Consider the following 16918-nt stretch of genomic DNA (forward strand, 5'->3'; position numbering starts at 1 on the left):
CACCCCCTTAACTTAGGATAAACCAAAATTAGTATAGGGGTAAAATGGTTTGACGAAAACTACTCACTGGTTATGACATGAATAATGTCACAATCCCATCACGTACATCGTCAAACACTTTCCAAAAAACAGTGACACATACCTGGGAGCGGGTATGTGCCACTGGTATGCAGGTATACAAGAAATACCCAGGAATGGCGAGAACACGGATGAGTATTTTAACAATTTGGCGTTAAGAGGATGCGAAAAATAAATGTCATTGTCGCAGCAGGAATACAACCCTAGGATTCTGCGTGGCAATCAAGCATTCTACCACAAAGCCATGCCATGTCTCGGAACTACATTTCAAATGGACCTTAATGATCGGGAAATGCCAATAGACCTCTCCCTGTTTGCAGACAGCGTGACATCACTGCGAGCACCGCGCCCACCATTCCCTCCCTTGGGGCAGGGGCTGGTTAGCAAGAGAGTTCCGCTTATTGAATCTTTCTGCATAGCAGGGCTGTGTATGTCTGCATTCCTCTGACAGAAATTTCGGCGAATTTTTGTTTTTCGAAAGCCACTAAAAGGAAGGGTCACTGCCCATGATGCAGGATTCTGTTAGGTTAACATGCGGCGATTTGCTCGTCATAGATGGCAGCCACTAAAAAAAAAATCTTTTCCTCTTCGAAAGCGAACAGTTTGCATGTTGACGATGACGGATGCTTTGAGAAATATTGGCATGGTATGGACGTAAGCGTACTCAATTTTCGTCATGACATGTGCACTGCAATTTTATACGAGCCACAGCATTGACAACAGCATTGTTTTCAGCTGCTGTGCCAGAGGTCACAGAGAAGATTCTCACACACATCACAAAATTCTCATTGAATATGAAAGGAAAAAAAGGAAAAAAAAAAAGAAATTGCTTTTTGTCGTGCGTTAGACTATGGTTAACAAGTCCTGGTGAAAATTAAAGGAAAGTTCCCAGTGACGTTCCTCACAGCCCACTGAAAATGTATGCAATTCTAAACTTGATAACTTAATTGTATATGTAATCTTTCACACAGTTACATCGCTCCATCTGATGCCCACAACATATTTGCATACTTATATTGCTCTTTAACTCTTTCGTTACCACACCTATTCAAATCGATCACCATTGATTGGCCTCTTTGGGTGGTCGATATTGGCATGTTAGATTTGTTTTTCGTGCACCCAGCATTTTCTGTACTGTGGTGCCAGCGCATCATGCCCCAGTGAAGTGTGGTCCTCGCACGTAACCAGAGTAGCTTTAAGGTTGTGCACAAAGGTCGGAAGCTATATGCACTTGATTGAATTGAATTGAATTGAGTTTTATTGACATAAAAATAGTGTACAGTTTACAACAATGTAAAAAATGCATGTGAATCCCTAGCTAAAGGTTAGTTGGGATTCATTCAAAGAAGTACGGTAATTTAGAAATGGGCATGTCATTTACACACAAAAGAAAGTTTACAAATGCAAGTATTTTACACATGGAGAACTGAACATAAAGTAATGAATTTACAGTGCTTGCCGAATGATCATAATCATGGATGCAGGCAGGAAAAAAAAAATAAAGGTATGTAAGGCATCGTTTGAGAACATATCAAACTTCACAACAAATAATTTAGTGCATTGTGATATATGAAAGCTAATCATGACATATGTATCTATATAGCATAACAATACTGATTAAGGACTGAAAGAAAATATATTTCAATGCATACATACATATTATATAATTGCAGATAGGCGTGTATGTAAATATTGTAATAGCGTGCTACATAACTTTTTTTGAAAATGTATTTAATATAACTATTTCGAGCATTGTGTCATTGGGCGTCTATATTCTATTTAATAAATATTTTGTTAGTGCAAGAGAGAAATTCTTATTCTGTTTTATTTCTTGTGGAAGGTTATTCCACACGGCGACTCCATTAGCAGTAAGTTTTCTTCTACCGTATACGTTCTTTGTTTGCTGAGTCAGGTATTTTCCTTTTACTTTGTTACGGCTTTCGTAATTGGAACATGAAAAATTTACTGAGGAAACTGGATAGTTAGTGTTTATACTTGAACGGACCATGAGAGCTGTTTTATAATCTATTAGTGTGTTGAACGGCATGATGTTTAGATTTTGGAAGAGTGGTAGTGTGTGTGCCATATAGTCCAAATTCGTTATAAATCGTTTTGCTCTTTTCTGAAGTTTTATTATCGGTTCTAGGTAAGTGCGGTATGTGTTACCCCAGGTGACAACACAGTAGTTTAATTGACTATGGAATATGCTAAAGTAAATTACACGTAAAGTCGGTAAATCAAAAAGGTCTCGACATTTATATAGAAGAAAACAAGCTTTACTCAATTTTTTGCAGACTTCGGCAATGTGAGGTTTCCAGTTAAAATTTTCATCAAGGGTAACGCCTAGGTATTTTATCGTATGTACTCTTTTCAGCACCGAATTATTTAGTGTGAGTGTGTATGTGTGTTCCTCAAGGGTTTTGCGGGGTGAGGTAAACACAATGTACTTGGTTTTCTGTATATTTAATGTTAGTCCATTTGAAGAGAACCACTGGTGGATATCAACAAGCTCTGAGTTCGCAGATACTATGGTTTGGTTAAAAGAATCCTGAGTGCTTATAAGAGCTGTATCATCAGCATACATAAATATGGAGAAGTTTTGTACTACGCTAGGCGAGGCGTTAATAAACATCGAGAAAAATATTGGTCCAAAAACAGAACCTTGGGGTACTCCTATAGTTGTATTAAGAAACTCTGATTGGTTGTTGGCTAATTGCACTAATTGTTTACGGTTTTCCAGATAGCTTTTAAAGAACTCAAGACACATTCCGCTAAAGCCATAGCATTCTAGTTTATTTAATAATATGGAGGAGAGAACTTGAGGATGTAAACAAAATAAACCCATGAACGGCTGCGGATGTCTCAGGCTGATGCGAAACATCGTGGCGATAAAACTTGAAGCTGAGGCGCAGTCATCCTCGAACTGTAAGCTCGCCACCGCTTAATTCAACTGGGGTTGCAAGACAGTTTCGAGCAGCACATGTGTTTCGTGGCGCTGGTGTGTACCCATGCGCGCGGGACGGCGACATCATAGGAGCGACTAGTGACACTAGATGAGACCCTGTGTCTGGTATAAGGATGCAAGCAAAACTAAAGCTGCTGAAAGCTGTCAGAGAAAGCCGCCTCGACACTTTAAAAACGCGGTAGACCTTTGTAAATGTTTTTTTTTGTAGAACAAATGTTCCCCGACTCCTAGGAACAGATGTCTATTGAATAGCTACCATAAACTTCTAGCAATAATTACTGCTGAACATTGTGAAATTGCGAAGCTGACACTTTAATTTGATATTTAGCTTGAAAATGTCTTATTACAGAACTGATGTTATTGTAGCATTATTAGAGGGGCATGCACTTCTGTCAAGTTCGCCCGCCTAGTGCACTTTTCCAACAATACACGCGCATTGGTTCGCGCAAAGGTCCGTCAAAAATTACTATGTTGCCAAAACGGGTAAATTCTCATCGATTCTCAAACTTGAGTGGTTGAACTAACAGTACCACAAAGTGTGGGGTGCACGAGAAATAAATATAACATGTCAAAAGTGATGATTCAAAAGCGTTGATCTTTGGTGATTGATTTGAATAGCCGTGGTAACGAAAGAGTTAACTCGTTGTGAGGCTTAACATGTAACATGGCTATATGTTTGAATGTGCATTTGTAATGAGACTGAAAGTAGTGCTCTGTCGTTGTCTTGCTACATGAAAACTTGTTCTATTGTAGTCTATGTTAGTCATTTTATCATAGCATTGTCAGTGGTTCTGGTCAAGCTGACGCTGACAGTAGGTGGTAGTGAACATGGCTTTGGTTTTATATTTAACTTATCATTCAAACAGGTTTTTGATGATTTAAAATGAAAAAAGGTGGGGGGGGCTTAATGTAACCTGGTCAACACTATAATCTTTTCTGAGCTGCTGCTTTGGAATTATTGCGTTATTTTTATTAGAGCAGGTTGAAGATTGCATTGGGAGACTATGTATGTTTAACACAGCCTCTGCACCATAAATGTTGTCAGGACAGATGCTGTTGCTGTTTGAGTTGCCTCTGTGGTCACAATTATGGTTTGGTGCATTTAAAATGACCTTACAAAGTATAAAATCATTAGACAAAATAAACTAAGCAGTGACAGTTCAAAAGAAGCTGACAGCACGTTGCACGCAAACGCTATAACAGTTGCCAGGTATATGTCAGATGCAGAACTATAACTACAGCCATGTCCACATCTGTATAGAGTGTACAAGCCGTTGGTTTTTGCTCTGCGAGGCGGTACCTTCCTGCATTTGCAGGCTCTGACGATCAGAGCCTGCAACTGCTGCAAGGTACCGCCCCGTAGTGCTAAAACCGACTGCTCGCATGCTCTGCACAGACATGGACACTGCTGTATATAGTAAAGGTGAAAAGGGAGGCACGTGCAATGGCATGCTGGTGTATGCTTTTTTTTAGGACTGGCAGTCAGCCAGTTGGCTAAGTGTTGGTTGCATTCAGGGAATATATGGCTTCTTACTTATATATGCCTGCAAGTGAATAATCATAAACGTTTTATTTTATAAAGAGGCATTTCATGTTTTAAAGTGTAACAATTTAAGAAAAAATTTTTTTTGCATAAAAGGAGAAGTTATCATTTCTAACCTATGTTCAATATTGTGTTTTCTAGGCTTGCAATGTGCAACGTACGCTTATATTGTCAAAATTGGAGACGATCACTTGAGCTACAGGTTATACATGTATTTGTAAACGTCCAACCCTCGTAGGAACATTACCATTTCATTCGGTGTTTCAATCAGCTGTTCCTGCTCTAGGTTGTTGTCTCATTCATTCTCCAGTTATGATCATCATTACGTCATTATTGCAACATTAAAATATGATGATTACAGTATAGCAGACATATTAGTCATGATCCTTCATTTTGCACAGTGATGTGATGTTTTGAAGGAGTGTGCCATTAGGACACTGACAAAAGTACATGTGCTCATTCGAGCAGCAACTTGTGAAACAGCTTTTATGGCGTATATGGGTATTATACTACAATGTATAATATGGTCTTGGTCAAATAATTCAGGGAATTATGTTTAGCAGAGCTGGAAACTAATACAACATTTGATTTGAGTGAAGTGAGTGAAGTAGGGGTTGGATTCCTAGGGCATGGTTGGCTGGCCAGACGTTTTCTGCTGCTAAGTCAGACTTGGAGCATACATTCAGGTGCTAATTGTTGGCACAGTGCTGTCGACATGGAGAGAGTCGTATTTGAGTTGAATCTGTCAGATTGCAACAGCATGCGCTGACATCCTGATAAAATCATGGCCGAACGAGGAGGGAATGCGGGTCTAGAATGAGCACAACAGATGGTGCGCCCTGTGTGTTCCTATCCTTGAAATGCTCTTCTGTGGACGTTATGCTCAAAAATTTCGATATGATCTCGTATGTTATTGAGAGATTATATTGAGAGTAAGTATTGAGAGATTATATTGTTACGCATGCCTGGGAAGAAAACGAAGATGGGTGAACATGCTGGCTGCCCCAAGCTGGGGGAAGAAAGACGACGACACTGTGATCATCAACCTGTTGGCCGCTCCGGCGCTTCTCTTCGCGACCAAAATAAACGGCACCCTTCAGCCGTATACGTCCTGGTCCTTCTTGTGCGTAACAGATTGGTGGAAGCGTGCTGGGTAAGACAAGCCCAACGACGGGAGCTTCACTACCTGGACTACGCCGCAGCCGCCGCCTTGCCGGACTCCCGCCTGCGCCGATCGTAATGGCCCAAGATCAGCCATCTAACGCTTCAAGGCCAACTCCAATGGGTTCCGTGCCCTACTACCGAGTCCCGCCAACCTTCGGAGGAAAATCGGGAGAGGATGTCGACGCGTGGCTCGTCCAGTGCAAGCGAGTCAGCAAGTCCAACGGCTGGGATGCCGCCGCTCAGCTCAGCAATGCGGTCTTTTGCCTTACGGATACTGCGCTCGTGTGGTACGAAAACCACGAGGACACACTGACGACGTGGGACGTTTTTGTTGCAGAGCTGAAAGTGTGTTTCGGCGACTCGAGCGTCAAAAGGAAGCGGGCAGAGCAGACATTTTCTCAACGCGCGCAGCTTCCAGGTGAGACATGTACCACGTATATAGAGGATGGGCTGAAGCTCTGCAAGGTGGTCAATGATCAGATGTAAGAAGACGACAAAGTAGGGCATTTGCTGAAAGGCATAGCTGAAGATGTCTATAATTTTCTCATCGGAAAAGAGCTCCTGAGCTCGGTGTCCGACGTGATTCGGCATTGCCGAACCTTCGAACAGCTGAAAATGCGCAGGATTGCACCAAAGTTCGGCCGGCTCACAAATGTTACAATGGTTGCCAGCATCGACACGAGCACCTGCCCAGACCTGTCCTCGACGATTCGAGAAATTGTTCGCGAAGAACTTTTTCGCTATAGAGAACAGACGCATTCAGCTGTTGATCATCATTCTGTAAACGACGAACATTCGGTATATGTGCCACGTGAGGCTGTGACTGCGCCGCCGCCTTTTACGACCCCTTGGCAATCGATGGTTAGTGCAGCATCTGTTGAGTACAGCGCACCCCCACAGCCAAGGAGAGCACCACGCTTGCCAGCTTCTCGCCATGACCGGCGCCCCCAGCGTCCGCCTTCTTCGCGACGCCCGGTCTATCCCTATGACATACGGAACGAACCGACCCACTACGCCAGGGAAGACGATGTTCGATTCATCGACGAACAGAGAGTTTCGACCTCACACAGTTTGCTACTCCTGTGGTGTACCAGGACATATTTCGCGATTTTGCGACCGTCGACGTGTAGCTCCACGGTATGGCTACCCACCACACTTTGCACGGCCTTCCGAACGACTTAGCGATGACCCGCGAGCAACGTACTATGGTCCACTACAACATTTCACACGATTGTCTGATCGACCGTACGACCACCCTAAGGGAACACACCTGCTGCCTCGCGACGACTACTGGACACGCAGCTTCCGGAACCACTCCCCTACATCTGACAGGAGCTTGACGCCTCTACCGCCTCGTGTTCCCCGTTCTCCTTCACCACGGCGTCGCAACACGTCTCCTTTGCCACAGGAAAACTAGCAAGCGCGACCGATGGAGGTGAGGTCGCCGGAGACGTGCTAATATCAGAAATAGCTCCTGTGTTGATGCTCAAGAACAAAGTACGTGTTTTTGTTCACGATGTGCCTGTGATGGCTTTGGTGGATACGGGGGCAACCATTTCGGTCATGAGTGCGTGTTTTAAAGATACCTTGGGGCGGAAGGTTTTATTTAAGTGGAATCAAGCTTCGAAGTTTTGCGGAGTGAGTGGTGAGGCACTGCATCCTGTTGGTGTGTGTCAAGCTGACGTGTTTCTCGGAGGCCGCGTTATCCCAACGGAGTTCGTGATTATTCCACAGGCGAAACATGATGTTATTTTGGGTATGGACTTTTTGAGGGAGTGTAGTGCGACTGTCGACTGCAGCACAGGGACAATAGTCTTGAGTGATCACGTTCCGCCAGCACTCTTGGAAAACCCTGTGGATGGTGAGACGGCATTGTGTGTCTGTGGTGACACTATCATACCACCGTTATCAACCGTTCGTGTACCTGTTGGTTGCAGCGACAGCTATTCCGCCAACTTTGATGCCAACGTAGAACCAGTGTACACCAACTGCGTGAAAAAGAATGTGTTGATCCCACATTGTGTGGTGTCGATCACACGTGGACACGCTGGTTTATGGACTGTCAATTGCTCTACAGAACCCGTGATGTTACCAGATGGTCTAAAGTTAGCCGTCGTCAGTGGGCAACACGAGGCCTTACTGGTGACCGAGCTTAAAGATGCGCCGGAAGAACATCGTAGTCACAGTTTTGAAACGGCTCTTCTGTCAAACTGTGAATGAGTCGCTGAGCACAAGTGAACGCCGAACATTAGTCAATGTACTTTCGAAGCACGTCTCTGCATTCGACTTTGCGCAGAAAGACAAAGCGCCCCTAATTCCTGCTTCTCGGACATGTCACACTATCAACACGGGTTCGGCCAATTCGATTAGACAAAAGCCATACCGTGTTTTGCCATCCGAGCGGCGGATTATTAATGAGCAGGTGAACGAAATGATTGAAAACAGTATCATTCAAGAGTCGGTAAGTCTATGGGCAGCTCCAGTAATTCTCGTTAAAAAGAAAGACGGATCCTGGAGATTTGGCGTCGATTATCGCCGATTGAATGCTGTAACGAAAAAAGACGTGTACCCACTTCCACGTATTGATGATGCCATAGAATGTCTGCATTCGGCCTCTTACTTTTCCTCTGTAGACTTAGATCGGGCTACTGGCATATTCCCATGCATCCTGAAGATAAAGAAAAGACAGCCTTTGTAACCCCTGATGGCCTTTTTGAATTCAACGTGATGCCATTTGGACTGTGCAACGCGCCGGCGACGTTCGAGCGATTTATGGACACTGTTCTTCGTAGCTTGAAGTGGAGCATTTGCATGTGCTATCTCGACGACGTCGTCATCTTTGGCGGCACCTTCAGCGAACACAATTCGCGTCTGGATACTGTACTGACTTGCATAAGAAACGCTGGCCTTGTTCTTAACTCAAATAAATGCCACTTCGGAGACCGACAAACCCTTGTTCTCGGACACCTAGTCGACCAGAAGGGCATCCATCCAGATCCCCAGAAGACAGCAGCCGTTGAAACGTTCAATGTGCCGCGCTCTGTGAAGGAGCTCCGCAGTTTTTTGGGGCTTTGCTCCTATTTTCGCCGCTTTATACCTAAATTTGCCAATGTCGCGTATCTGCTGACATGTTTGCTACGGAAGAATACTTCCTTCGAGTGGACTCCGGAGTGCGACTCCTCTTTTCGTCAACTGAAGTTCCTCCTGACGTCGCGGCTTATTCTTCAACACTTCAACCCATCAGCTCCAACCGAACTGCACACAGATGCCAGCGGCATAGGAATTGGTGCCGTCCTAGTTCAATGCTATGGTAACCGCGAGCACGTGATTGCATACGCAAGTCGCTCCTTGAGTAGGCCCGAGCAGAATTACACTGTCACAAAACAAGAATGCCTCGCGGTAGTATTTGCGATTCAGCGGTTTCGGTCTTACCTATATGGGCGCCCTTTTACAGTCGTCACTGACCACCACTCATTGTGTTGGCTCGTCAACCTTCGGGATCCTTGCGGCCGTCTAGCGCGCTGGGCACTTCCGCTCCAAGGGTATAACTTCAAAGTTTCGTACAAAAGTGGTCGACGACACGCCGACGCAGATTGCCTTTCGTGCATGCCACTGAGCACTATAGAGTGTGACGCCAATGACCTCGATCACCTCGTAGCTTCTGTCTCACCAAAGTTTCCCGACCTCAGTACTTTCAAAGATGAACAGCGAAAGGACACCAGGCTATCATCGCTTTGCACAGCTCCTACGGCATGCCATTTCTGTGTACGCAACGGACTCCTATATAAGAAGAACTTTTCCAGCACTGGCGCACGTTTCCTCCTGGTAGTGCCAGAAAGCCTTCGGACAGCGATTTTAGGTGCTATGCACGACGATCCTACGTCTGGACATTTAGGTTCTGCGCGGACGCTTTACCGTGCTAAGGAACGCTTTTATTGCCCAGGAATGCGACAGTCAGTCGAGGCGTATGTGGCCAGCTGCACACAGTGTCAAAGCCACAAACGCCCATCTACTGCTCCGGCTGGTCTTCTACAGCCCTTGCCACCTCCAAGCACACCTTTCCAACAGGTGGGCATTGACCTCGTGGGCCCTTTTCCAAAGTCGGCTGAGGGCAATCGCTGGATAATTGTATGTGTGGATTACCTCATGCGCTACTGCGAGACGGCGGCCATACCAACCGCAACTGCCAGTGACGTCTCTGTGATCCTGCTGCAGCACGTTATCCTCCGACATGGTCCACCTCATGCGATCATCAGTGATCGTGGGCGACAATTTACGGCAGATATAGTAGAAGAGCTGCTTCGATTGAGTGAGTCCCGCCTTCGTCACTCGTCGCCATACCATCCGCAAACAAATGGGCTCACGGAGCGCACCAACCGAACAATTGTAAACATGCTCTCTATGTATGTGGCATCCGACCACAAGAACTGGGATGACGTGCTACCATTTATAACGTACGCGTTCAACACCGCTAAGCACGAGACAACAGGCTATAGTCCCTTTTTCTTGATGTACGCACGACCGCCACGGCACACACACGACACAGTTTTGCCGTTCTCGGTGCACGAGAACCTCTCAGTCACCGAAATCCTCTGCCTTGCAGAAGAGGCGCGTCGTATTGCTCGTCTACGCACTTTGACATCACAGGAAAAATCGAAGGTACGCTATGACGTCCGCCACCGGCCTGTTACTTACCATCCAGGCGACTTAGTGTGGCTGTGGACTCCGGTACGAAGACGCGGGTTATGCCAAAAGTTCTTGGCCACATACGACGGACCGTTTTTCGTTCTCGACAAAATCACAGAAGTCACATACACAATAGCTCGCCTCACGAGAAGTGGTAGAAGAGCCGCTAAAACCCAAGCAGTCCATGTCGCTCGACTGAAGTTGTACACACCAAGGTGAATCAGTTACCTCGCCCGGCGGGCTTCGTCTGCGAGGGGAGGAATGTTACGCATGCCTGGGAAGAAAACGAAGATGGGTGAACATGCTGGCTGCCCCAAGCTGGGGGAAGAAAGAAGACGACGACACTGCGATCATCAACCTGTTGGCCGCTCCGGCGCTTCTCTTCGCGACCAAAATAAACGGCACCCTTCAGCCGTATACGTCCTGATCCTCCTTGTGCGTAACAATATGTTAACAAACAAGAGATGTTCTTGCCACCAAAGGGCCTTGAAGTGGCTAGCCTGCTGCATGCTTTTTGCCGTGGCCACAAGCCAACTTGCATGACAGAGGGCACAATGGTTCCATGACTTTATTAGGACACCTGAGCAAGCACTGTTTCATCTCCTGAGTAATTCTTGCCTCATGGCCATAAATGTTTACTGCAGTTGATACTATGTGGAACACTGTTAGCATAATACTGTTGTGGCTTTTGCTTCAATTGCTGGAAACTTTGGGTGAACGCACACTTTCTTTTACATAGCTGGATAAATTTGTGTTTTTTTAGATAGTGTCTAATGATTACAAGCAACATGTAGTTATATTTTTATGCGATATCATGAATGGAATGCGCTGATCTCATTCTCCTGTGTCAGTGACCTGCTTCGCATATTTTTCAATCTCGCTGCTTTACAATTTTCATTCTTATGAGAATCATAGCAAGAGAGAGAAGCATAGCAAAAGAGCTGTGTTTTAATGAAATTTGTAGTTAAATAGCAATAACTTTACTGATTCATTTTTACCGCAGCTGCTGTGCCTTGGCATACCTTATAAAAAAAAATGTGCGTGTTCTGACTGTTGCTTTTCAAGTGGGTGGTATCTTAGGATTCTAGAAATGTTTGTTTCCTGATTTTCTGTTAACTAGGAAACATGGACCATATACCATATTGTGAAAATTGGGAATAAATTGAAATAAATTGGAACACTTTATAATGAAAGAATCATGCAGGCTTGCACAAATATAATTAGCTTTAATGCCTGTGTGAACACTTTTCCTGAGACATACATCCGCTGTATTGGACATATTTGCTTTCTTTCCACATGCAACAAATGACAGCAGCCGCCTTTCTAAAAGCTTTAAATTACCAGCCATGTGTCATGTCCGCTCATTCACTTTTTCACCCACTGCTGATTCCATGCAAGGTGGGGCACATCAGTACTTAAGTGCAGCTGCTACATCCCTGCAAACTACAGAAAGAAATGCACAATCCATACTTTTCCTCCCATTTTGGACAGCCTCAGTTTTAGATTTCTGAATCTGGAGATCATGTTTTGTATATCACCTTCATGTCTGTATCGTCAATACAAAGCCACACACAAAAAAAAAACACTGCCAGGCTATGATTGTACAGTAAATTTCAAGTAATGTCATTGTTATTTCTATCACCATGTATTCTAACTTGGCTGGTTGAAGTGTTTTCCAAATTATGTAGAAAGGTTCATGCAAATGATGTTGTTGGTACTATGGAGAGCACTGTTATAAAATTCAACAGCACTCTCTTACACTGATAAACAGGCTTTAAAATCAGTGCCTTGAGCATCGGAACAATTATTCAAGGAACATTATAGTGTGACAGTTCTTCACAGAAGTGTTACTTTTTATTCTCTTTTTTTTTTCTAGAGCCCTTGAAGGTGTGATTAGCTGCTGTAAGAGAAATAGACCTTCCTGTGAAGGAACACCGCAGCGGTTTTTCTGCTCGAGCTTCTTTGTTGTTCCTTTCTGTTGCAGCTTTTTCAGGGAAGCAGTAAAGGTAGTGAGCCTCGTTCACTGAAAGCATTGTCAGATTAAGCTGCTTCAGTGATTATTGGTAATATACCTGGGCAAGAAGCATTTTCATAATAACTTTCATAACAAGTCTAATCATTGCTAGTTAACTGTATTTGGCACATTTTTATCTTCCACATGGCATTATTTTTGTGTGCAGCTCAATCTTTGGAGGCTCTGTAAAGTAGAAACAGGTATATTGCATCCACTTTCATATTTGAGAAATGTTTGCAGAGCTCAAGTCAACTGGACGGCCTTTAACAATCTTGTGTTATATGAAAAACGAAAATCTTGTGTGGGAATAGGTGAGAGATGTGAAGATTTGCAGATGGTGAAATGTTGCTTACGAAGGTCTCTTCATTCTTTTGTTGGCCACATCACTTTTTCACAGTGGAATTTTTTTTATTCCTTAGCTTGATATTTTACTCTGTTTGACTTTGCTTATCTACGATTTCATTTATTGGATAGTACCAGTTCATGAATCATTATCCAAGTTTGTTATACATGCATGGGCTCCTCATTGTACTTGTAATGCATGTGTGTTGTGGGCACAGCACCAACTGGGCCATGTCTGTTTTGGAGTTAAAAAAACAAGAAAAACATACTTTCAGTGATGTGCTAATTGGTACTGCATCACTAGTAATGATTGTGTTGTTATTGGTTAGAAAACTTAGTTCACATATTGCCCTCATCACTGACATTGCTCAATTCAAGGCTGCTGTTGAAGACCATCTTTCAAATCACAAAATATAACCTGACCCATCAGTTTTTTCTGTTTGCCCACCCCTCATGTAATGTCCCATGTGGGGCCCTTGAGGTATTATGAATAAATAAACAATCATCATCATCCACCCAGCCTATGTCCACTGCAGAATGAAGGCTTCTCTAAATAATCTCCAATTCAGCTTGTCTTGAACAAGTTGACTCCATTTTATTCCTGTGAACTTGAATTATTCTGTGTGGTTTTCATGATTTTCTTAAAGCTCTAACTTTGATCAGATCGACTGTTGTTCCTTTTACTCGGGCATCCTAACTGCAGGTCCTGTGATGTGTGTGACCCCATGATTGATATGTGGGGTTTAACGTCCCAAAACCACCATATGATTATGAGAGACGCCGTAGTGGAGGGCTCCGGAAATTTCGACCACCTGGGATTCTTTAACGTGCACCCAAATCTGAGCACACGGGCCTACAACATTTCCGCCTCCATCGGAAATGCAGCCGCCGCAGCCGGGATTCGAACCTGTGCCCTGCGGGTCAGCAGCCGAGTACCTTAGCCACTAGACCACCGCGGCGGGGCGATGTGTGTGACCCCAGTAAAATCATTGATAGTTACACATGGAACTTTTATGTCCTGTTTGGCTTTGATTTCACATAAGGTTAGATCATTGTATGACATTTTGCCACTAGTGAAATCAACTGAAGAAAAGCGTGAACAGGACAAAATGAGCACGACCAGCTGATTTTCAATTGTCGAATCAGTTGGAAGCGCTTCCCATGTCATCATGTTTGTGCTATATTGCGTGTGTTGTTTTCACGAGTGGCAAAATGTTGTGCAGTAAACAATATTAACTAAGTCGAGAAATTCTGCTCAAGTAATTAAGGTTAGATAATTTATCTGATAGCTGTGCAGTAGAGAATAGCATTCGACTGCGTTATTCACTATGTCATTGAGAGAGAGAGCAAAGGGCAAAGGAAAGGCAGGGAGGTTAAACAGGTTGTAGCTGGTTTGCTACCCTACACGAGAGGGGAGGGAGAGTAAAAGAATAGAGAAAGCAAGGAGGAAAGAGAGAACCAGCGATACGCACATGCACATGCCAGAATTCACCGCACACATATAGACTATGTCACTGAAATTGCTGTCACAATAACCTGCTTATCATTTACTGCATGCATCTTGGTTTTTCCTATGCAGCATTTATTTTTAGCTGATTTGATGCTTCTGAAATTTCTTACTACTGCTTCTCTCTTTAGCACTCAGATCCTGTATGTCTCCGAGTTTCTGTTTCTTGATCAGCTTTGATCACTCAGCAAATTCTGTTTTATCTCTCCTTGCCAATAGTCACTTTCGTCTGTTGTCTTTTTGTTATGTCTTCTATGCTGTGAAAGAGCCTGTTTTTTGTTTTACTACTTAACTTCCAACTTTACTTTGCTTCAGAAATTGATCTAGCTGTGATTTCGTTCATTCCCGCCGTGTTGTTTTAACATGATAGCGTTAAAGAGCTCATTTATCAAGAATTCCGGCTTTGCATCATTGGTAGTTAGCGAAAAATCATCTTGTCCGTGACCAAAAAAAAAATCGAGAAAGATGCAAATAAAATAAATAACAAGCATTTCCTGGTCTGAGTGAAAATCGAACTCCGGCTGTCTGCGTGGCAAGCAGGTGTTCTACCACACAGCCACGTGTCTGCTTGGAAATGCTGTGAAAATAACTATTATGCTTGGCAAACACACGTATTCTGTATACAGGCTTCACTACACTATATGTAATATTGCAGTAATAGTGCGTCGTACAAGCGTACATTGCAATTGGGCATCAGAACATGTGATTATCATAATGACTTCGTGGTTTAAAGCTGGCGACCCATTACGAAAGGCACACAAGTTTCTACGTGTATTCAATTCAGACCACAATAGCAAGTTCAGGAAACATTTTGTGCGAAGTTATGCACTTGGTTTACGGCATGCCATCACACAGAATGCAGCTATATATGAAAGCTCTACTGACACAATCCACTTTCACCTTGATCGATTACATTGTAGTAATCCACAACTTAAACTTCTCAAGTTAAATCTACAGTAAAAAGTTTGCAACTTTTTACTAAGTGGTTGAAGTATACGCTAGGGACAGGATATCACTAGTGCATTCAACGCTTAGAGGCGAAGCTTAAAATTCTTCCAATTTTCATTTGTTTCTTCTTGTTTTAAAGGGGCCCTGCAGCACTTTTTGAACATCGTCAGAGAACGGTGCTGATAGGTAGTAGAGGCTCCCGACAACATGCGAACCAAATATTATATTGCAGCATGCGGCCTGCAATGAACAATAAATAATCAAAGTCAGCTGAAACTTGCTTTCTCTTCTCTCGAAAAATCATGGAAGACGCTCAAAAATTACTTGTAAAAAGCCCAATCTATCAGCTATTGGCTGATTTGAACATGGCGTGCTCGGTCGTTACAGAGATCACTGCAGGATTCCGCGGCTTGTCCATGCGTGCGCTCGCAATCACACTGACAAAGCTGCGCATTCAAAAAAATATATATATACATATAATAGTGCTCAGTTTCTTGAGGCATGCGTTATGCATTTTTTTGCCCCTGTCATCCCTCTCTGCTTAGCTTCCAGTGCTTTCGTCGGGACAAGAGAAGATAGAATGCGTTTACAGCATGCGACAAATCTTTATAGCTCCGCTCGTACTGGATGAATTCTTAAAATTTTTGATGCGTATAATTCGTGAGGCAATAAGCTCTTCTAATAAGTTCAATCTATGGTTACTCAGGGCTCCTTTAAGGCATCGCATTTGCCATGACTTTGACTTGGTGGGCAACAAGATAGCAGTGATTATGCATTTCTTTTGTTTTTCTCTGGAATAAATAAGATGAGGGTTATTTTATGCCTACAGAATAGGTTTTGACTAATGACCATGTTGTATAAGAAGTAGTTCTGGGTAGAGAACAGCAATTGTCTGTGAATTTTCGGCGAGTAGATAAGGTACTGCACCTCATTGATATGCATTGCACACATGCTTTAAAAAATGTTATATTAAACATTATGAACAGCATCACCCACTACTACAAACACTTTTACCTTGTGTTGTATTGTATTCTTTTTATTTATGTGAATATTGTCTACATACTTCCCCAAGCTTGTCCTTATTGGAGCTTGTGTATTGTATGTACAGGAGCTTCTTGAATGTTGTATGGGATAATAAGGGCGCTTGCCTGACCTGATGCAGGCATATGCATTGAAGAAAGCTATTTTTCCTATTTTTGCTAGCTAAATAAAAGTTTGTATTACTGCCTTATCTGTCTTTGGCATTTGCATAAATATATAATTGCTGGCATACAAAACAATTTGGATTAAAAAAAAGTATGTTGTTGCAAGCCTCCATGTTTTCAGTGTTTTTCAAATCATCATACTTTTTTTTTGACCAGCAGCTTTCATCACATTGTTGTTGTTTTGCAGTGTTATTACCTATTATCTGCACTATTTATTCCCTTCATGCCCTGTGGGAAATCATATTTTGACAAACAGTATTTTCGTTGTTTCAATGCAATATGCAGAAAGATATATTGCGTCAGTCATGCTACTCATGATGAGAGCATAAATACAGTGAAATATACTGTAGCTGCTAATACTCCTTAAAAATTATGAATAATGATGTACTAATCCATGTTCACATCATTTGAAGATATGTAGAATGCAGGGTAGCAAACAAAGGTGCATTTTTACTCCTTGTTCATT

General features: G+C 43.2%; 1 protein-coding gene across 4 annotated transcripts in view; it reads left to right on the plus strand.

Annotated features, from left to right (window-relative positions):
* The window catches only part of LOC119177052 (uncharacterized), an 87277-nt gene that overhangs the window by 69242 nt on the left and 1117 nt on the right, over positions 1-16918 (plus strand). Inside the window, exon 8 of one of the 4 annotated variants that reach the window (XR_012887059.1) lies at positions 5560-5686. The exons of the other annotated variants lie outside the window; for them this stretch is intronic. The gene's annotated coding sequence lies outside the window, so the exon portion shown is untranslated. Of the gene's footprint in view, positions 1-5559; positions 5687-16918 lie in introns of those variants that run through there. 4 annotated transcript variants of the gene reach the window in all.

The sequence above is a fragment of the Rhipicephalus microplus genome, chromosome X, assembly GCF_043290135.1.
Source record: "Rhipicephalus microplus isolate Deutch F79 chromosome X, USDA_Rmic, whole genome shotgun sequence".
NCBI classification, from domain to species: domain Eukaryota; kingdom Metazoa; phylum Arthropoda; class Arachnida; order Ixodida; family Ixodidae; genus Rhipicephalus; species Rhipicephalus microplus.